Genomic DNA, 23,593 nt, shown 5'->3' with positions numbered 1-23,593 from the left:
TCATAAACACTCTTGTCACTCACGGGTACACGCCTTCTCTAAGTCAGAAGATCCTAACGGCTAGAGAAGCCACACACACACACCACTTTCCCGGCTATCGTACCCACTCCTATCTTTGATTATTGAATTAAAAACAAACCTTAAGATCTGACCTTTACTATTTTTTAAGTAGCTCTGTATTAAAAATATTTATTCAGTCTATCTTTTAGTAACTATCCATATCTAAGAGCCACTAGTGTCCACAGGGAAGTATGAGCACACCTAACATAAGCCAAATGGGAAGGTACACAGTAGCGAGCATTAAGTACTGCACTAGGACCCAGAGACCCGAGTCTGAATCCTCGTGAAACCACTCACTGAGCTAAGCCTCAGCTGGGCCACCCATACTTAAAGACAGTAAATCTTGGCCTGCCTAAACAGTGTTGTTGAAGGAATATATCAATAAGATAACACATTTGCAAATGATCTTAAACTAAAAACGTGAAGCATCATTCAGCAGCTCTTCTAGTTAGAAACCACTAGGACACCCCAAAACAGGTCAAACAGTGTTGTGTTTACTCATCTTTTAGGTCTTGCCACTTCCTCCTTTCTTCCTTCCCTCCCTTTCTTCCTTCATTTTACAGATACTCACCAGGCTTCCGCCACAGACCAGATACAGTTCCAGACTTGCCCTGGCCATTACCATAAGCGGTAGAAACGTGTAGCTATTAGGCATTCAAAATGGCGCTAGTGCAAATTGAGACACGCTATAAACGTAAAATACACACTGGATTTTGAAGACGTAGTGTGAACAAAAGAAAATAAAACATCTCAATAATTTTTTATACAGATTACACGTTGAGTAGATAATATTTTGGATAGTAGGTTAAACATATGTACTATTCAAATTAATTTCTTGTTTTTCTTTGTACTTTATTTTAACATGGCAACTAGAAGTTCCAAAATTTTAAAATACATGGAGTTCGCATTATATTTCTATTTGACAATGCTATTCTAGACCCTGGGGATATTTCAGGGAACAAAACCATGAAGCTTATGTTTCAACATCTGTGGCCCTAAGATTTTCAGTAATCAGTAGAAAAGGAAAACTAAAACCAGCAACTGTGTGTAGAGAGGACCCTGGGATGGAGGCCGTACACACGAGAGACAGACCTTCCCTCACGAGAGACAGACCTTCCCTCTGGCCCTTCCTTCTGCCCATGGTAGGGCCCATGGTCCCCAGAATAATCAGGCAGTGCCATGGTGAGCTATGACCTCAACCATCTTGGAGAAGACTGTCACATCCCAGTTCAGCACTCCCAAGAACACAACCACTATCCATCCAACCTTAGCGGGGGCTCGTGCCTCAAAAGCACTTTTTTTTTTTTTAAAAGATTTTATTTATTTGAAAGAGAGATAACCAGCGAGAGAGGGAACACAGCAGGGGAGTGGGAGAGGAAGAAGCAGGCTCCCAGTGGAGGAGCCCGATGTGGCTCGATCCCATAACGCCGGGATCACGCCCTGAGCCGAAGGCAGACGCTTAACGACTGCGCTACCCAGGCGCCCCTCTGAGAAGCACTTTTAACAGGTTTCCGATGGTAGGCAGGAAGAGGTTCTTAACAAAGACACCCTTGTCTGGATTCCAACACTCTCCTTTATTATGAGAGTTCGTCATCACCTCCTCTCCACGGGCCCGATGAACCACACCTCTCCCACACACTGTCAGCTCCCCACATCACAGCCACCATCCTTCCGGATAAAGGGCAAGAGGCTGAATTCAACAGCACAAGTCATAACCACAATCTCAAGGTCCCTACTGGTCCACGGCAGTCAAAAAACTCGAGTCAGGCTGACCACATGCCAGCTAAATGTGAAGTTACTTGTTTTAAGATTTTAAGGACTGTCTGGAGGGTGAGCTGTTTAATTTAGTCCAAATGGGCCTATTTTTTAGAAGCACTTTTCCTACCAAAAAGGCATCATGAGTGTTTCAATTTCGTATTCTATGTGTTAGGAACTTACCTTAAATTCAAACCACAACATGGCAAATGTTTTGCTAGCCCATCCAAATTTCTGGCAGATTATAAAGAAAATCAGGGCCTTCAAGAGATTCTCTATGCTATAAAATGATCTAGTGGGTGTAGCAGGAAGCCGAGGCTCAGGTGTCAAGGCGGGTAGTATTCTTTCGTAATTGACCCCATCTATGTCCTCTGCTCATGCTGTTCTCTCCGCCAGCGTGCCCTGTCCCCTCCGTCAACTTAAAGGTTACACCTCCATGAGGGCCCAGCCCAGAGCCTGGCCCTCCCAGAAATTGTCCCCAGCAACCCCAAACCGAATAATCTCTCTCCTCCCTTCTCAGAGGAACCCAGTCAACCAAAACATTATATCATCTATTTATCTCTTCTCTGGGTATTCAAACACCTGTAACTCAGAAGGAAAGCAATTTAAAAAGTGAGTATGATATCTGAAAATTCATTACTCTCCCTTTCAGTCAGCTGGGATTTATCTGAGCCTTATTCAGAAACAAAGATGAACCTAAGGCCAGGGATACAAAAAGGATACACAATCCCAGTACTCACATAATTCAGTCTAGCTGAGAAAAAAAGTAAACAATGATCCTACCACCTAATGAACATTGTATTAAAGGTGCTGGCAAAGCACCATGGGAGCCCCCAGGAGGGCTCTCCTTCCTGGGTGACTGAGGAAAGCCTCTCACGAGGAGGTGATATATAAGCCAAAAATTGAGAACGGAGTAGACGTTGACAAGGTAACACGGGAAAGGCTTTTCAAAGGCCATAAAGTATGGCACATTAAAAGAAATGAGAGGATGTGTTTAAACTGCTATATAGAATCACCAAAAAACAAAAAAACCAGTCTTCCAATATGTTAAATTATTCATGTGGGCATTTGAAGCTCTATATACAGCCCCAATCCACCTTTTCTACATTTCTCGTAGTAGAACATAGCAAGCAAGGACGGGCTCTCCGGAACCAGCCTGGGGTCAAATTCTACGACCTGTGTAGCCTTCCACAAGTTTCTTAACCTATCTGTACCTCAGCTTCTTCACCTGTCACATGGGGATGACAATCTGCCTACCTCACAGGGTCGTTCTGCTATTGTTATGAGAAAATAAATTAAAACAAACAGTAATTATCACAAATTAGGCATTCAATAAATGCTTGTATTGGTATCATTATGACTATCACTATTTACTTTCCCATGCTAGACAAAGTAACATATCTGAAGTTCTTGTCCCCAACAGTGGCCCATGCCTCAATATGAAGACCTCTTCCTACGTCTAAATCCCACCCAGCAAGACACAGCTTAAATTCCACTACCTGCATGAAGCTTCCCTGAGCCTGCTCACCCCACCATTAGGGAAATGAGTGTCCCTCTCTCTCCTCTGAACTCCCAAAGCAGTCTGCAGGTCTCTCTTGGGGCACTCTTCACTCCCCTGCCATTATCCGCACATCTGATTCCCTACAGGCCTACAGCTCTTTACAAGCAGGGCCTACACCTTCCCAATCTTTGCTTCCCCAGAGAACTGAGAGGCCTTTCCACATATGGGCACTCAGAGTTTGCTGTTGAACAAATTAAAATACTCTCCCCTTTAATTAAGTCAAGAACAGACTAGAGCTTTTAAAATTGCTGTATCATCTACCAAGCTATTCTTCCTAATAAAAACTCTTCCCCAGAGAGAAACTCAGTTCAATTTTACATAGCTTCTTCGTAAAGGACTCTTAAGAAAAGTCAATAATAAGATGTTGTTCAAGTGACAGACAACAGACAAAATGGAGTAAAAACAGTAAAAACTGCAGGGTAAAACAATCTCTCTCCTTTCCCCATTCTCTGAACAGGTTCTAATGTAAATTTGTTTAGGCTATTATTGCTTTTCTGTTCAATATTTACAAAAGATAGGACAAAGTTTCGACAGTGATGCCATTTTCATTGTTATACAGATTCTGAAGCCTATTCTGTCTGGTTTTACCACTTTTTACCAACCATGTAAAGGAAGGCTAGCCTGGAACCACCCAGACCACTTGGCTTACACAATTACAGTGTCAATACCAAAGTACACAGGACTCTTACCTTTGGAGCCCCTGTCCTTAGTGAAAGTACACTGGAAAACCAGAATCACCACTCTTCTCCAAAACCTACCTAACTCAAAACATAGTTATTGCTAAGTACAACTTGATTAAAGTCCTAAACTTCAATTAGCAGAGAAAAAGTTAACTAGTATTGGCTCTCTCATACAATAAAGATATTTTGACATTCAAGCAATTCAAAGATAGTCTTCATTTATTATGCCGTATTGGTGACTTTTCTAAAAGAAAAGCCTTTATTAAAAAATATGGTTGAAGCAAAAAAAAAAACAAAACCAGGGAGAAAATAGAATGAAGCAGAGCTCAAGTGGTACTTCCCTGTCTTTTAAAAAATATACGCAATTATGTTCCATAGTATCCCACTGGATTCAAAATGAAGGAATTAGGCAAATAGGAGTGAGGTTATCAACCCAGAAACACATTCAGAGACAAGGGTACCAAGAGTGTACAACCTGACCAGCACACAAATACATCAGAAATCCACAAAATCATCACATTACAGTTCCCCACAAAGTAACGAAGCAGGATTGTTCAATTCAATAATAATGTTACCTTATAACGAAGAATATTTTAAATATTTCTAGGGCCAAAAAGATCGTGAGCAAAGGCAATACAGAAGAATAGCTTCTAAAACCAATATCCACACGATTTTTCAAGCACTTCCTTTACACCTATGTCAACAGATGTACAAGTTCATAGCTATATGACTCTAATTTTTATTTTTAAAAAACACCATTTCTAATGTATTGACCACCATTATCCCAAAATTGACAAAATCACTACAAATTTACCATTTCCTCTATAATCAAGTGCTTCTAAATACACTCGACAAGAGCAGAGGGGAGGAGAGGATTCCAAACTCATTAAGTAAGTGACACGCCAATAAATGCTTTATACTTTGTCCAAATATCAACCGTGTTATGGTAAAAGCTAGTTATTAATATCTTTTTTTTCCAGTTCTCCCCATTAAAAGTGGGAAAACTTCCATTTTTCTCACATCTGGAACATGTTTTAAGAGGCTTATGTGAGCAGCATATAAATGCCGCTAAGCCACTAGGAGTCAGATCTTTGGTCTTCAAATGCCATGGACCTTATGTTCAAATATGACCATAACCAGGAGAGTATTATGGTGATTAAGAGATCAGACATGGCTGGATTTAAAAGCACTGTGAAACAGCCATATTGTCCATACCCTAATTGAGATCACTGCCTTGCTTCCCAAGGCTAACAGCTATGCCTCTCGATCAATGCCTCCTGTTCCTGATATTGCTCTAGATTTTATATTTGTTCTTCCCTTCCTTCCAAAAAAACTTAAAGGACCTATATCCTATTCCCTTAAGGTCCCATTCTCCACGTAAACTATATTGACCTGGAATGCCAGAGGCAGATGATATCTCAACATATAACTTCTACAGTGATAACACCAACACTTCACAGGAGTCTTTAGAAAGCACCCCAAAATTCCAAGTCAAACATGGAGCAATTTAGAGGCCTGTAAGTTCATGAGCATCCTTTAAATAACAACACTTTGCAATAACAGCATTGAGAGAGCTGTCTGTTCTACCTTCAGGCTGGACTAGAACCAGGCTAAGAAAGTGTTATGAAATGAGCATTATTTCGCAAAGCACAGGACAAGTTTTCCACTATGAAGAATATTATACTAAAAGCTATTTGCAAGAACCATTCAATTACCAAAAGCATAAATACAAATAGTTTAGTTCCTGACTCTCCAAGACCACATTACTCAATACACTGCCTTACACAGATGCACCACTTCATAATTTTTTAAGGACTTTCTGTCTTTTATCTTACAAGTAAGGTACCCTTAAAAAGACTGTGACATTTATATTTCCCATTCATAGGTGAAGAAAGGCAGTGTATTCAAACGACTTGCCCAAATCAAACAATAACTCAGTGACTTTTGAATTCTAGGTCAAGGAAGCATCTATTTTATATAATAGGCATACTGTGTTCATTTCCAAAAAGAAGGCACTCAAAAGAATACAGCAAAAATTGGGGTACCTGAGTAGCTCAGTTAGTTAAGCACATGACTCTTGATTTCCGCTCGGGTCATGATCTCAGAGTCATGAGATTAATCCCCACATTGGGCTCCACACTCGGCACGGACTCTGCCTGTCCCTCTCCCTCTGCTTGTCCCTCTGCCTCTGCTCCTCCCACCATGCTCTTCTTTCTCTCTCTCTCTCAAATAAATAAAATCTTAAAAAATAATAATATGGCAACAATTAATAAATTCTCAAAATTCAAAGGGTAATCAATCATTTATAACATGTTATACAATTGTTAGACCCCTCCAACAAAAAAAATGACAGTACTAGGAAAACTATAAAATGGAAAACGTATAAATTGCTGCTCAATGTCTACCAAACCAAACACAAAGAAAGTAGCCACCACTAACACTTTCTAATGTAAATGAAATCCACAGCAGGAAATACACTAGTTTTCAAATCACTGAAATATAACAGACCCCCCCACACATACACACACTTTCTTCTTGTCCATACATTGCAAGAAGTAACACTGAATTAGGGTTTTACCGACTAAAGACCAATTTAACAGTAATATATGTCAACTAAAAAGCTTCATGTAAATAAACTAGAAAGTAGATGGATGAAAGAATAGGACAAAAGTAGATGACTGAATATATGCTTACTTCCATTACCTCCAGAAAAGACAATAAATAAAAGAAAAATGGGATTAGAGACAAAAGAATATTAGAGATGTCTACAAAATTCCAAAAGATGAGAAACCAGTACATAACTGGAAACTGAGCAGACCGGAGAAAGATAAAACCTAACTGCCAAAGACAGGAGTGAAGAGGCCACCAGGAAGAATATCTAACTAAAATAAAAGGTCTGCTCATGATTCAGAATTCCAGAAAGGCTAAGAAACTGAAGGGGTGAGGCTGAAAACAAAAGGAATTGGATTTGAGGGTCCGCATAGAGGACCAATTCCCTAACCCAACAACTGAGCAGTTAACTAATAAGAATGAGAACAGGGTTTATTCTGCATACAACTAATGAGAGGGTTTGGCCAGGCGTGACTGAAGGTAGGAATGAGTCTCTGCACTGAAAACCTGAGGCATCAAGTTAATAGTAGAAAGCTGGCCCCTTCAGACTCAGACTGGAAGACTTCTCTAGAAAAAATGACCAATTTGAAGGAAAAGACAAACTGGTACCTGGGACTCCCAATGAAACAGCAGGACCCAAGCTCATCATCCAGAGCAGAACCCCAGACACTAACCCCACCATGCACGCTGAGTTTCTAACCAACTTTTAAGACAAAGAGCATGACCAGAGAAAAAAGAACATTATAATTATAGTTATAGGAACAATTTATCATGAAGATATAACAATTACAAATGTATATGTATCTCAAAATAGAAGCAAAAATAGAAATAAGGAAAGAAAACAACAATGACATGATTATAGTAAGAGATGTTCACACTCCATCTCAGTAATTGATAAAATTAGACACAAAAAAAAAAAATCAGGAAAGACACAAAAGGTCTGAACAACGCAATCAACCACCTTGACCTAAATGACATTCGTAGACAATCTAAAACTGAAGAATATACATTCCCTTCAAACAAACGCACATGGCACATTACCAAGAGAGACCATATGGTGTGCTATAAAGTAAGTCTCAATAAATGTAAAAGGATTGTAATCACACAAAGTATATTTTCTGACAACACAGAATTAAATTAGAAATCAGTAACAATAAGATCTCTAGGAAAATTCCAAATGTATGAAAACTTAACAACATACCTCTAAATAGTTCATGGATCAAAGATAAAATCAAAAAGGAAATTAGGAAATATTTTTAACCAAATAGCAGCAAAAATAAAACATACCAAAATTTGTGGGATGCAGCTAAAACAGTAATTAAAGGGAAAATTTAAACTTTAAAATGTTTAATATAAGAAAATAAAAAGATCTGCCACCATGACCCTAAGGTTCTCCCTTCAGAAATCGTAAAGAACAGAGCAAACTAAACCTAAAATCAAAGGAAGAAAATAATAAAGAGCAGAAGTCAATGAAGTAGAAAACACAGGGACACCAGAAAAAATTAATAAGACCAAAGGCACATCTTTAAAACAACTGTCAAAACTGACAGACTTCTAGTTAGATCAAAAATAAGAGACAAAAGACAAAGCACAAGTACCAGAAATGGAAAAAACATATACCACCAGAGAGCTTATAAAATTTAAAAAGATAAGAAGAGAGTATAATGTGTAACTTTATGCCAACAAACAGCACAACCTACATAATATGGACAAATTTCTTAAAAAACAGAACCTATCAAAACTGGCACAAGATGAAACAGAAAATCTAAGTAGCTCTTCACCTTCTAAAGATAGTAAATCTGTTATCAAAAATATTTCAAAAAAAAAAAAAAGAACAACTCCAGATGATTTCACTGGTAGATTCTATCAAGCATTCAAGAAGGAAATTAAACTTTTTCAGAAAATAAAGGATCACCTCTCAACCATTTTATAAGATTACCTTAATGCTAATACTAAAGGCTAATACTAACCTGACAAAAACATTACAAAAAATGAAAATAACAGAGCTGTATCCCTCATGAATATCTTTAACAAAATTTTTAGCAATTCAAATCCTGTAATATATTAAAAGGTATATTATGAGTAAGGACAGTTTATCCCAACAATTGGTAAACATTTGAAAATCAATCAACATACAGACTAAAGGAGAAAAATCTTAGGATCAGAAATAGATGCAGAAAAGGTATTTGACAAAATCCAACAGCCATTTATGATAATACTCCCCACACAGCAGGAAGAGTTAGAGAACTTCCTCAAACAAATGAAGAACAAATGCGGAAAAATACCAAAGGCAACATCACACTCAAAGGTGAAAAACTGATTTGTTTTCCCGAGACGAAGAATAGGCAAGATGTCTCTACTTACCACATTTTAAACAATACTAACAGGAGGTCCTAGCCATTCAGAAAGGCAAGAAAAAGAAAACGGAGAATGATCTGAAAGGAAGAAGTAAACCTTCTTATCTGCAAATCATATGATCGTTTACATACAAAAGAACTAATAAATGAATTTAGCAAGACTGCAAGATACAAAGTTGATGCAAAAATAAAGAGTTTTTTCTTACATATTAGCAACAAATGATTAGACAATAAAGCTTTTTTTAATCCCACTCTTGGGCATATGAATATTGGGGTGTATGTGTATGTACACCCACCAAAATGAGAGAATCGACAGAGATGACAACATAAAATCTAAAAAACAGAAGAGCAATCACAAAAAAAAAAAACAACCAAGGGACCTCCCCCCACCCCAAGATGGTAATAAAAACAAGTCCCAAAATGGCAGCTCTGTGGAGGCTGGACAGCAAGCCATTCACCAACATGACATAGAACTCTGGGATGGACAACACCGAGAAAAACTGGAACTGATAGACACCCTAATATGTTTTACCATTTGAGTCTTTATAGTCCTATCAGAATGTTTAGAGCAACATTATTGATCAATAGAAAGCTAAGCCAATTAAAAACAAAGTAACCGCTATCTCTAAGTTAGAGAAAGAGCGAGTGACCATTGAATAATCTGTGGGCATAGGCAGCAATATTCAAATGATAATACTATAAATATTAAATGATAGCTTGACCAAAAATTAGATAATATTATCACTGGGGGTGGGGTGCCCAGTTGGCTCAGTCAGTATAGCATGTGACTCTTGGTCTCGGGGTGGTGAATTCAAGCCCACATTGGGTATGAGCCTTATACTTAAAATAAAAATTTAAAAAAAAATTTTTTTTTAATTATCATTGGGAGGATGGGGGAAAAAAAGACAGGAAGTTAAATCCTCATCTTCTGCAGGAAACAGTCAAAAGATAATGCTTAGAGTTGAAAATCCAAGCCCTAGCAGTAAAAATAAGTTATTTAAACATATGGCAGTAAATGCCAGAAGAAACAGCTAAAAAAGAAAACCTGAAAATGGCTGCTTCTGAAGACCAACAGGTGGAGCACAGGATTTTTTCAAGTCTGAATTACAATTTTACTTACTATTTAAACCAGGGATATTATTACTTTGCTAAAAAATAAAATAAGTTAAAAAAACAAATAAATATTTCAAATAAAAATCTATTGTGTCAACCTTGGGGCCTCTGTCAAGGAAATATTTTTAACTGGATTTGGTGCCTCTAAGCAAGTTTCAGACAAAATCAGTTTGAATAAAATACATGAAATGTATATAAACAATCACAAAAATTAAAACACCTACTTTTAGAAAAACAAGTAGTTCAATAAAAACATAATTTAGCAAAAATTAAGACTCAGAAACACTAGGGCCCATATCAAATATATCCAATTTCCTGATAAGTACTGTAAATGGTAATTGAGGAAGTAAAATATTTTTTTCAAAAATACTCACATCAGCCTCAGAGAATATACAGTATGCTACCCACTGTAGCAGGCAACTTGATTTCTGATGCTCGGCTGCCCACCGTAACATGGAGTATTTTCCAATACTACCTAACAGCTCCACAGCCCAGTTCCTCAAATTCATACAGAGATGCCCTCAACGGGCCATCACCAGTCATTTCCAACAGAATAACTCTAAACTCCACCCCATCCAATCTCTAGATGGTGAATTACTTCTGCAGGTATGTTTTGCAAAACAGCTTTCAAGTCACAAAAATACCAGGAAGGGAGGGAAGAAAGAAAGGAGAAAATAATGACAAAATTTTGAGAAACATATACATTTTTAAAACACTTGTAACATTTTAACTCATTCCTTTAGATGTTAGGTGGGAGGCTTTCTGAACCACTTGAAATACTATTCATAGTTCCATCTAATCAGAAACATTCCAATTAAATGAGTGATATTGATGTAATTATCTGAGAAAACACTCAGGGGAACTCTACAGATGGCTTCGACAGGAGGCTCCATCCTGTGGGGCAAGTTCTCACTGAGGATGGATGAGGCCCGTGTACTCATTCCTGTGTTTGTCGAGTGTAATCTGTGATTATGCAATTGAACATTACAGCCACCTCAGGCCATTCTGTGTTTAAAGAGACGTGTTTATGGCCATATCCTGCCAAACGACCATAATACCACTTAACCTCAGTTTAACCACTGCCTGAATAAACTTGTTAGGATTACACTGAGATACAGATGCAAAACAAATAATGGGCCAAGAAATGTGATGTCCACATACTGAAGGGGGGGGGTCCTTACATAACACCCCTTAGTCACCACGGCAAAATGTACTTGAGAATTTACATTCTAAAAGCTGAAAATTTAAATAGAGAACAGGGATAAAAATAACAAATGCCAAATTCCAAAAAGAAATGAATTCCTCTGAAGGGTGGGGTGTGTCATCTCAGAAAGCAGCCCCAAATACAATGTTGTTTCTGGATCTACCCGAGCAAATCAGTAAATCTACAAATAAGAGGAAAAAATGAATCTGAGCACATTTTTACAATGTGCTGTACAGAGCAGACTGCACTAGGTCACTGACTGGAATCTCCCACCCCATCGACTGCCCCCCAATTGCTTCCTATGACGGAAGGCCACTCTGGGTGCTGCACTCACTCGGAGCGAACAAACCCACACAGGAAGGTGAACCGGTACACCCATTCTCTGCCAGCCAATTATCTAATGGGTACTGGCCAAAAATCTTTCTTTTTCAACATGCTTATAAATTAAAAACCAGGAATGAGACAATACAATGATGTCTGAAGTGTGCTTTACTTGTGTTCTTACTTCTCAATAGAGTTCAATCTGTAAGGCTAAAAGTCCAGCAAAAGATCTACTTCAACCATCCAGCCACCATATTTTAAGGCTTAAAAGGGAGGGATGCTCTAAGGAGACGGAGTAAGGGTGAAGAAGCTGACGCCCACCATCACAGGTACTCCAGCCTACGCACTCAGACCTCGGCTTTATTTTACCATTCAAGTGAAAAGTGACATAAGAGAACACAAACAATACGGGAAACCGTATCTTCGATAAAACTCCATCTCTAATGATCATTATTGAGAAATAATTACCCACAGCCACTTAAAATACTCACAACTATACCTATAATAAAATCGTAAGAATATGTATTTCAACGTCCTTAAAAAACTTAGAGGCTGGGGCGCCTGGGTGGCTCAGTCAGTTAAGTGGCAACTCTTGATTTTGGCTCAGGTCATGATCTGAGTCACGTAGGGGCTTAAGATTCTCTTTCTCCCCCTCTCCCTTTGCCCCCCGCCTCTGTCTCATTCTCTCCCTCTCTAAAATAATAATAATAATAATAATAATTAACTAATAAAATTTAAAAACTTTGAGGCTGTATTCCTGTACTTTCTTCAACAGAGATAGACTATTTTAATCTTTCATTTGTCATGAATGAACAAACCGTTCCGGTTATTACTCAAGGCAAGGGGAGGCATTACTAGAATTACATTTCGCAATTCATCTACATTACCAACGACAAATGTTCTCCCAAGTATTTCTTACTCACACTACTATAATTTAGGACCGGCGCCTGATGAAGTACAGAGTGAACTATTAGCCCAATATTATGTTACCATTGAGGAAACAACATTCATGTACGAAGTTATCCTGTTAGTTAATTAACAGAATTCAACATCAACTCCCCATTTAGTGGTCTCTTTCACTCCAAAATACCACTATTCAATAAACATTTGTTTTTATTATATTATGATACTGCTTTTATTATAAATACTTTCTACAAAATGGATACTAGGAAGCATGGACTATTTCTGCAAAGGTTAAAGTATTACTAGTACTAAAAAGCAAAATATGCAAATACAAGTAATTTACAAAGTAAGCTGTGATGTCATTAGGTAAAAGTACCATCTCTGATTCTGTGAATTCCTGGCAGACTGTTCAGCATCATAAGTGGAAGCAGGATCTTTGAATCCTAGACCCATTACTAGCCTTGGGCAAGTGATCTGACCTCTCTGATCCTCCATTTCTGAATGTTTAACCTGGAGAACATTACCAATTTCACTGGATCACTGAGAGGAAGAAATGGGACCATGTATATAATGAGCTCCCAGCACAGGGCCCGGCATAAGCAAGTCCTGGCCATCTCGCTGCATTGCTGTTTTAGTCAAGAGAAAAGTATGAGCAATCACACCTAAAGGAGTTAAGAAATATACATACTAGTCTTTAAAAGTCTATCCAAATAGTGAAATGATAATACCACAAAAATAAACTAAATTTACAAAGATCATATGAAAAAATTCTCCAAGGTCCAGTATAGTTTTACCACAATTTTTTTAAAAGTCTAAGTTGTATCCTGACTTGAGTAGAAAATGTCTGAGATTTCATTCATGAGACATTTATTACTCCATCTCCTAGTGTCTCTAAAACAGAATAAATGTTTTAATAAAAATTAACTAATGGTTTAATAAGAGCTAAGAATGTTCATTAGCATTTTTTATAGAAGAAAAATACTGGAAACAGGCTAAGTCCACCAATACGGAAATATATGAAAAAATTACGCAGCTATAACAAAAATGGGAGGGGGGTTTATGTATACTAATAATGGAAAGATAGAAGACATGTTGTCAAATTAAAAAAAAACATACAAAATACATAAAATAAGACTCTACGTTCATACACCCAAAGGAAAAAGTATGTCACATGCACATATTTATGGACTTAAATTCATATACAAAGGATCAAAACTATGCAACCAATGGTGACCTCTTGGTTTTACTCTGCATAAATCTGTTATTTCACTATTTTCATGAGACCACCCTTATATGTTACTTGTGTAATTTATGAACCTCAAGAAAGGTTAGCAAATAAATACATGAGGCTAAAATCAAGTAAAAATACATTTTAAAAAGCACTTTATCCAGTACGTTTACAAAAGGATTTTGCAATTCTTTAAATAAATCCTTTAAAATCCTTTAACAGGGGTGTCTGTTAAGCATGTAACTCCTGATTTCGACTCAGGTCTTGATCTCAGGGTCATGACTTCAACCCCATGCTGGGCTCAAGGAGCCACCTTAAAAAAAATCTTTTAACATAGTATCTAATTGAATCCCCACAATAAGCTTCTAGGATTTAAGGCAGTATTCTTATTTTAAAAGTGAGAACAGGGGCGCCCGGGTGGCTCAGTCATTAAGCATCTGCCTTCGGCTCAGGGCATGATCCTGGCGTTCTGGGATCAAGCCCCGCATCAGGCTCCTTGGCTGGGAGCCTGCTTCTTCCTCTCCCACTCCCCCTGCTTGTGTTCCCTCTCTCGCTGGCTGTCTCTCTTTGTCAAATAAATAAATAAAATCTTTAAAAAAAAAAAAAGTGAGAATAGACTCAAGTATTTATTAACCCACAGTTAATAAATGCAGAGTCCAGGGGTGCCTGGGTGGCACAGCGGTTAAGCGTCTGCCTTCGGCTCAGGGCGTGATCCTGGCATTATGGGATCGAGCCCCACATCAGGCTCTTCTGCTATGAGCCTGCTTCTTCCTCTCCCACTCCCCCTACTTGTGTTCTCTCTCTCGCTGGCTGTCTCTATCTCTGTCGAAAAAATAAAATAAAATCTTTAAAAAAATAAATAAATAAATAAATAAATAAATGCACAGTCCAGCAGGAACATACTCCCCTTGACCCTAAATTCAGTGTTCTGGTCTTCACACTCCAGTACCTCCACAGATTGAAAATGCAGCAATGCAGTCATCTAAAAGACTCTCTAAATCTCTATCGTGCTTGTATTCACGTGACAGTCTGGAGCGTGGAGGAAAAGACATTCCAGTAGGAGTCAAGGATCAGGGTTCCAGTCTCAACGACATCATCACTGAGACTTCATGGTAAATCACACTCCATAACAATGATTCTAAGGGAGACGCACATCAGCGTCAGCAGTGATGTTTTTAAATAATCCTAATAATAATACTAATACTCAAGCCTGATCTCCAGAGATTAGGACTTAATCTGGGTTGTTAGTAGGTTTATTAAAAGCTTCCCAGGTTATTCTAAGGCACAAGCTTGGTCAAGACCATAGGTATCCTTTTCCAATAAAAATAAAAATAAAAGATACTAAAAATCACTTGTGCCATATACACTCTGCAGAGCTGAAACGAGGGACGCATGTTATATGGGAAAGTCTCCTATAAGCAACAAAACACCTCACAAATGTAAAGTTATTATTATTCATTCATTCAAACATGTACCACATCTTCCATGTGGCGGGCATGTACTTGGGACAGAGAGAGAAGGCATCACCACCCTGCAGAAGCCAGGGTGCTACCACATCCCCAGTAACTGCTGAGCTGTGGGGAAAGGCACGGCAGAGGCACAAAGGTGGTGGTGATCAGCCCAGTCTTGAGGTCCAGCCTTGGGTGATGGTGGGACGAGGGCTTAGAAAGGCCTGCAGAGGGGCGCCTGGGTGGCTCAATCAGTCAAGCAAATGACTCTTGATTTCGGCTCAGGTCATGATCTCAGGGTCGTGAGATCAAGCCCCATTTGGGGCTACGCAGTCAATGTGGAGTCTGCTTGAGATTCTCTCTCTCTCTGCCCCTCCCCATCCTGCTCTTTCTCTCTCTCAAATAATAAATAAATCTTTACAAAGGAAAAAAAAAAGAAAGGCCTACAGAAAGGAGACCCTTGAACTAGACCCTGGCATTTTAACCAGAGGGCACGTCACAGGCAGGCAAGTACTTCAAGATGGAGAGGCCCTCAGAGAAAGGGCTCAGGAGGTCTGTGAGGTAAAAACTATTTTAATATTCGTGCTACGACACATCACCACCAAAACCTAGGAACAACCCAAATGTTCTCCAATTGGTAAAGGGACAAACTGCAGTATATTCGTACACTGGAGTAAGACTCAGCAATTTAAAAAAAAAAATTAGCGATACACACAACACGGATGAATCTCAAATGCGTTATGTTAAACGCAAGAAGCCAGATTCGAAAGGCTATGACTGTATAATTCTATTTATATGACATTTGGAAAAAAGCACAACCACAGGACAGAGAAAAGGTCAGAGGGTGCTAAGGCTAAGGGCAGGCGAATATTTTGGGGTGATGGAAATGTTCTATATCTACACTGCTTTAACACAACCACATGCATTTGTCAAAACCCAGAGAAGAATTGTACACTAAAAAGGGTGGTTGCACTATATACAAGTTACACCTCAATAAATCTAACTTGCAAAAATAATACTATGCTATTCGCCTTTTCCTTCTCTTTCTCTCTTAAATGTACACGGTTTGCCAGAAGCTCATGACTAATGATGTCATCACCCTCCAGCCAAGGGAATGCAAGCTTATATATTCTTATGTTCTGAATTTTTCTCCATTTCAATGCAGTAAATAGTGATAGATCAAATCAACATAAACACAGAGCTCTCTTGGGCTTCAACACTTTTAACACCAGGGTTTCTGAGACCCAAAAGTTTGACAACCACTGCCCTAGGTGATGGGGAAGCCCAGAAGAATCCTAAGCAGACGGTAAAAGCATCTAACCCCACAGGGAAGGGCCTGCAGGGAGATGAGTAAAGAGTTACTACGAGGGCGCCTGGATGGCTCAGTCAGTTAAGCCCCGGACTCATGTTTTCTGCTCAGGTTGCGATCTCAGGGCCTTGAGATAGAGCCCCGTATTGGGCTCCCTGCTCAGCGCGGAGCCTCCTTAAAAGACTCTCTCCCTCTCACTCTGCCCCTCCCCCCATAAATAAAAATAAATCTTCAAAAAACAAAGAGTTACAGCAGAGGTCTGACTAAGGCTGATCCCAGGAAGAACTGGAAAGAAATTATGTCCACACACCATCTGCAGCTTGTTACAAGCCCCGAGCCAGCTTCTCTCTACTGAGTTCTCTCTGTTGGTATGTTAATGCTTTGCAAACAAATTTCTGTCAACTGGTAATACAATTAGGAGATGAAACTGGTACAAGAGCCATCCTACAATGCGTTGCTGATACGTGATTTTTGGATTACTCCCCTTCAAACGATGCCAATAATTTAAAGTTGAGTTTTAGATATTTTAAACTTGAAAAATAACCACCCTAAAGATGTACAAAAGCTAATATAGAGGGGGGGACTCCATACCTCGAAATCAAGTAGGAAAACTAGGTAGCTGATTAAAAACCAATATATCACTTCTCAGAAATATGCTTTCGTTTGTATCCAGAAATACTATGACAATCCCAACTCAGCAAAACACTTTCTATGTAAATATGGTTTTGATTGGATGGGAGGTGCAGGGGTTGTATCTTTTTGTTCTACACAGTTCCCTCTCCTCCTGGGGAAAATCTTTTCTAAATATTGGCCCTATACATTCCAAATTACTGCAAGTACAAAGCTGTTTCTATAATCTTCTTATGCTTACAACTGTTTAGTACTTTGAGATGCCATAGAGGTAGAGAAATTAATCTGAAAACTATGTTTTTAAACTTTAAATACATGGAAAACAGATGAAAGATCAATTGATCAATCATGGGGAGGAAGTGGTAGGTATTAGAAGGATGATCTCCTCCACCTAAAAAAAAGGAAACTTGAATACAACTTTATAAGCCATTTTTAAATGAGTGTGTGTGTGTGTGTGTGTGTGTGTGTTAACTGCCCCCCATACTGCTTCTCTAATGATTTTAAGTAGCCAACCCCGCTGACACCTCTTAGGTGATCCCGAACAGGTGGAAACCTGTCTAGAGCAATCAATCTGCTGCCTTTTAGAAAATTCACCTATACTTCTACTCCTGGGAAAGGGGGTGGAGGGCATGCCAGACGTCTACCAAAGCAGCTGTGTGTTATTAAAGATAAAGTAAAACGAGATTCTCACCTGACAGTACAGTCCTCTTGATCGGCTTCTTATACAGAAATCCTGGGTATTAGTTTACTGCCATTCACATTCAAAACTGAACCTAAGGATTGAAAGGGGGGAAATAATTAATTTGAAATACATGCACAATGAAGATAAAAACATCAGTTTGATCAAAGATGAAATTTCCGTACACTTGTTGAAGCCAAATGGTTTCTGCAGGAAACCTGTTTTCTATGACTCAAATCCAAGATGGAAAACGTGGGTGGTTCTTCCTGTCTCACCATTAAGAGTCAGCCAATTGGCTGATGAAGTTTTCACACAACTTAAGCTCAAACTCCAGCCTTCCATCTGCTCTAATACTGCCATACCTTAGGGAAACGAAAGAAAAATAAAGGCTTTCTTCCAACTCGAAGTCAGTCTTTAACAGGTACCTTAGTCCATCCAGACTCTACAGGAGTACAGAACTTCAGATCTTCAAAACTTCAAATCCAGAAGATGTGAAACATAATAAGAGCTGAATTACAAAATAACTGAGGGACTTTACAGCTGTCTCTGACTTTGGAGCTATGGTTTCTAAAAAAATGACACACGAATCTCTCTTGGATACTAGACTACAGTCGCAGTGTGACTGTGCAGCAGGGACTTCCAGCCCAGTCGGCTTCCCCAGAGCTCCACTTCTTCCCACCCACAAGTCACTCCCCATTTGCCAAGGCGTGCCCACCAACAGATACTGTATTTGGGCTTCTAAACAGACAAGCCTGCCAGATGGGGATATGAACCCAGCAATTCTGCAGGCTATTTCCGCATATCCACCTGGAGCTAGTCAACTAGCCAGTGTGATACAGACAACTGAAAATGCACACACCACGGTACACCTTCAAGGAGAAAGAGACCCTGGGCACAGGATACTAGCACGGGAAAACAATCACACAGACCCTTCTGCCAGAGGCCTCCTCACACGTACACCTACGATCTGTGGAACACTGGCAAATATAAGACCATAAAGTAGATGGCTACTTCCAACATTAACACAGGGACTTCAAGTGGCAAACCGCTCAAGGGGAGCAACGGCCCAAGATTCCAGGCCCAATCTGGAAACTCCTCGCGCCTCAGGAAGCTGTCTCAAAAATGCACAGAGGCTCATGGAGCTCAGGCTGCTTAGCAGAGGAGGGCCTTTCGAAAGCCACCAGTGACTGCCCCGCAGGTCCTTCCAGAGCGACTCCCCTGCAGTCACACGGGAGGACCCACTTGCCAGACTAGAGCAAAGGGCACTGGCTCCCAAAGTATTCATCTCGAGAGAGCTGCTCTGTGGGGAGACAGTGAAACTTGAAATACGCATACCGTCTGTACGTTTAAGTTTTAGGAAACATGGGTATGGAGGCACTAAGCAGATTATGAGCAAAGACATATCATAAGCTCTCCGAGCTGGAAGAGGCTGCAATACCCCATTACCACATCCTACCCCATAAAACCATCATCCTACAGATAAGATGAAGTCAAAATCTCCTGACTGCCAGCCTGGTGCTCTTCCTATCACAACCTGCTCTTTAATCAACCGGGGAAACAATCTTTTGGAGCATATTAAAATCAAGCTACAACTCCGTTGCAGGATAAAAATCTTGTTTAACCATGTGTTGCAAAAAAAAAAAAAAAAAGATTAACATAAAAGATTAAGAAGCGAAACCTTTAGAGTAATTCCCTGCTTGGGATGGGGGTAGGGCAGGGTTGGCTATCTTTCTCCATACAAATATGATCTAATCTTAAGGGAAAATGTACTTAAAAAATTATATATAAAAACCATCTCTCTTTTTTTAAAAAAACTCATCACTTCCAAACTTGTACCTCCAGTAAAAAAAAAACACAAAGCATAATGCCTTACTTCACTTATATAGAATGCTGAATTGACAAAAACAGCAATCCTTTCTTCCCAAGTTGAGGTTGAAAATATTTTCTAAATAAGGTATTTCCACTGTGCTATAATTAATTTCCTCTATTATAATATATTTAACTTCAGAGCAAATCAAGTAGATTTATTCCCCCATTGTGGTTTTCTTTAAAACTCTGATTTAACACTTCTAAGACAATAATGTAAGGTGATCTTTCATTCTGTTCATTTTCTCCAATTCCAGATGACAATTCCGCAAATCAGCACAAAAACATGCATGCTTATACACATAAAAAGAGAAGAACGCAATTTGCATAGGATGGAATATCTGCATGCATTTTTGAAACTTGTGAGATAAAACATAAATCTCAGAACAAATTCATAATTGCCCCTAGGTTACCAAAGAGAGGCCTGTATACTCCTCTTGTATTAAGGATACTTCAGTTACAATTTGTGGTAAAAGTTAGCACCAATTCTGCCATGAATCCGTTGTGTAATGTTGGGCAAGTCGTTTAACCTTTGGGCTTAAGCTGACATGAAAACCCAGCATAGTCTATTTCTAAGATATTTTCTAGGTTTCTTAATATCTTCCTAAGACATTAAAAATCATCTCTGCCTCCCTTGAATCCTAAAAATCAAATACATCTTTAAATAATAAAAATGAGCACTTAGAAGTTACATTATGCCCCAGAACTTATTGGGAGACTACCAGCAAGTTAGATAAATGAAAATTTCACAATATTATGGACTTTATCTGCATTAAATATATCTCCCCGTCTTGTGTTCCAGCTTCTCTGAGCAGGTGCAGAAATGCACTTTCACATCTGGATGACTCTGCTGAAGGGTTTTTCCAACTCTACCCAGGCCTTGATTCCTTCCTCTTCCCGCCCGCTGCATCAGGACCCTGATGCTCTGAAATCTGGCTCTATTTGCCACAATGCTGAAAATGAAAGGCTTTTCTATCAATTAGATTTAAAACCAGCTACCATCCAAATCTATATCTGTACATTTTTTTTACTGAGTAATCTAGATTTTAATGTCTAAAGAATTTGTTCCACTGATAACATCTGAAAATTTAATGACTTTTTTTTTCATCTGAAGCCGAGTTCCTTCCTTATTGCCAAATAAGCAAGGAAGTTTCAGAATACTGCTTGTAACACAACTCACAACCTTAAGGTAATTTATTTTCTTTATGTACCAACTGGTGATTTTTGCCATCCCCTATGAGTTCATGAATAAAATAAACACTAGGATTGAGAATCTGGCATTTTACTAGTGGAACCTAAAGAGCAGCTTTTTGCCAAGTTCATTCATTCATACACTGACTATCTCCTACAGGGCAGGCACTATTTATTCTTCGTGCTGGCAACATATAAACTGACAGAAGTCTGCCTTCATGGAGCTTGTAGACTGATGGAGGAAACATCCGACACACAAATTATGGGTGTAATATAGACATAATATATATATTATGTACTCATAAGCCGTAAACATAACATATAGACATATGACATGGGAGACAGATACATGTGAGAGGGACTAGGTGCTACTGAAAAGAAGGGAGGCCAGATGGCAAAGTACGGAGGGGTAGGCGTGAATGGAGGGAAGGTGAATTGCAATCTTAAGTGGGTCAGGGTAAGACGCACAGCAAAGACTTGAAGGAGCTGAGAAGTGAATCAAACTAAAGTTTCCTAGTAATTTTTACCTTGTACTGACTGTGCATGTAATAGCAATGCCTTATCAAAACAAAGGTGTATGAGAAAATTTATCAACAGCCCAGAAGACTAAACAGAAGAGAGCTGTGTGTAAACCCCCTTCATTTTTGCGGCTCAGTTTACCAAGTGAAACTTACATCTTCAACTAGGCGTGATCATTATGCGTTTTTTTCCTTCCCCAACTGTTAATCTGAACAAAATTCTTATATCTGTGACCCATTTTCCTTAAAAGTCAAGAACAAATTTCCAAGTATTACTTGACACATGAAAAAACAGTGGTAGTATCCAACCAACAACCCACTGAGATGTCCCAACCAGGACTTAAATCTCTGTATGAGAACCCAGGAACCGCTGGGGCTTCACCCCACTGGAAAGAAACCCATGCTTTCCCAGAGGGGTTGGTGGGGAAAGACCAGACAAGCTGTGAAATCAGGAGGCCACCCCCCACCACCACCACCACCAACCAGCTGTCTAACCTCGAGCGTATCTCTTCACTCCCTGGCTTTCGATTTCCTCAACTATAGAATCAGGGCACTGGACCATGTGATTTCCAAGCCCCTTCCAGCGCTAGGTCCATCTCAGAAAAAAAGTTAAGGTAAACAACCATACCTGAAAAATTATAACAATGCTAAGCCACCATCACAGACCCACACACTTTAATTTGTTCTTCTGAGAACAGCAATGAATTTATCTTGACTCACGCATAGACCCTCAACTCTCTCAAATCAAAAGATTCACAAGAATGGGTCTGGACTGGTTCACCAAGGACAAAAGAACCTGCAAAAAAATGGTAGTATTTTTGTCTTGGCTTCATGATGAACATACTCTCATTAGACTAATACAGAAACCCTAAACTAACTCAAGCATGCACCTGCGGGGTTTCAAACACTTTATGAGTCACCACCCCCAATTTTAAAAAGTGTGTTTTGAAATAGCAGGCCTCCTTCAAAGTTCCTTGCAATCCATTAGTCTTCTTATCAAGGTGTTATTTCAAAAAGGTGCTGGGATGAACATCTTATTCTGATAGGCCTAAAATCTCTACTTCCTCTCCCCACCGTTAACAGCTCTCTTCTGTAAAGCCCACCTTCTCGATGCAGAATTTAAAAAGAAAGCAAATAAGCCAACTGGGGATAGAAGGATTATGTTTCCTGCCGTTTTTGCCCTAAAGTCCAGGCAAGGCTTGTGAGTTAGGTTCTGCCAACCTGGCGCACCACGGGGGACCCCTTCAGAACAGAGTCACATTAAGGGGGAAAAGCAGCAAGGCGGAAGGATGTGTGGCACCCACTTTGCTGGCAATGTGGGGTGCTTCTGGCTCTGGCTTCCTGATTTGGAGAATCCTGACCCAGGCAGGGGCAGCAGCCCCTGGGAGGGCCAGTCCCACAGTACAGCACTGGCAACCATTCCCAGAAACTCAGCCTCAGGGCTCTTTCTTCAGCCCTCCCAACGATTTGCTAAGCTACCTATCACCCCTAATAAATCCCTTTCTGTTTACACTAACTAGACTAGATCTTAGTATCTGTAACCAAACACCCTGACCAATTCACGGAGCACATATTCCTTTCATTATTTCCATATACAAGAGCTGAGATTGAAAGACAAAGGAACACACAGAACGTTCCACTATTAAGTTAAGAGTTCTTTGTTTCCAGCCAGGGCTCAAATCCACAATCAACACTTCCAACCTTTCCTTATATGTACTTTCTCATAAATTTCATCACCTCTCCCATGCAAGGAGAAGAAAATGATTTTTGCCTAACTAATTTTCTATCAGTAAAGAGTCTGATGACAGTAACTTGGCGAGATTTTTTGAGAACAGGATACAATAAACATCGCTTTCTATACCAGCTCAAGTTTGTGGAGAAGCCTGCAGTGCTAGGCAGCACGTTGAGAACATTCCCAAACTGCAGACAAGGTGAGCTAATGCTGTGTTGCAATGCCAAAATGATCAGTACTCTATGCCAAGGCACAGCTTAATTCACGGAGCAGCAATGAACTTTTCACTTCTTTTCACCCATCCCTCAGGGCAAGACAATCATGTTAAAACCGCAGACACATCAGGTAACTAAAGTATTACCCTACAACCGAACACCAAAAGCAGACTAGAAACGCCGAGAAGTGACTATTATGCATGTTAAAATTCT

At 39.4% G+C, this 23,593-nt stretch overlaps 1 protein-coding gene across 8 annotated transcripts in view; it reads right to left on the bottom strand.

Moving 5' to 3' along the window:
- LOC117795977 (signal-induced proliferation-associated 1-like protein 1) overlaps window positions 1–23,593 on the bottom strand; it is a 242,094-nt gene that overhangs the window by 184,743 nt on the left and 33,758 nt on the right. For all 8 annotated transcript variants that reach the window (XR_004620183.1, XR_004620182.1, XM_034642448.1 and 5 more), the window contains one exon: window positions 17,871–17,952. The gene's annotated coding sequence lies outside the window, so the exon portion shown is untranslated. The remainder of the gene's footprint in view (window positions 1–17,870; window positions 17,953–23,593) is intronic.

This window comes from Ailuropoda melanoleuca, chromosome 14 (assembly GCF_002007445.2).
Source record: "Ailuropoda melanoleuca isolate Jingjing chromosome 14, ASM200744v2, whole genome shotgun sequence".
NCBI classification, from domain to species: domain Eukaryota; kingdom Metazoa; phylum Chordata; class Mammalia; order Carnivora; family Ursidae; genus Ailuropoda; species Ailuropoda melanoleuca.
Note: the sequence above shows the minus strand (reverse complement) of the source record. Positions and strands in the feature narration are given on the sequence as shown.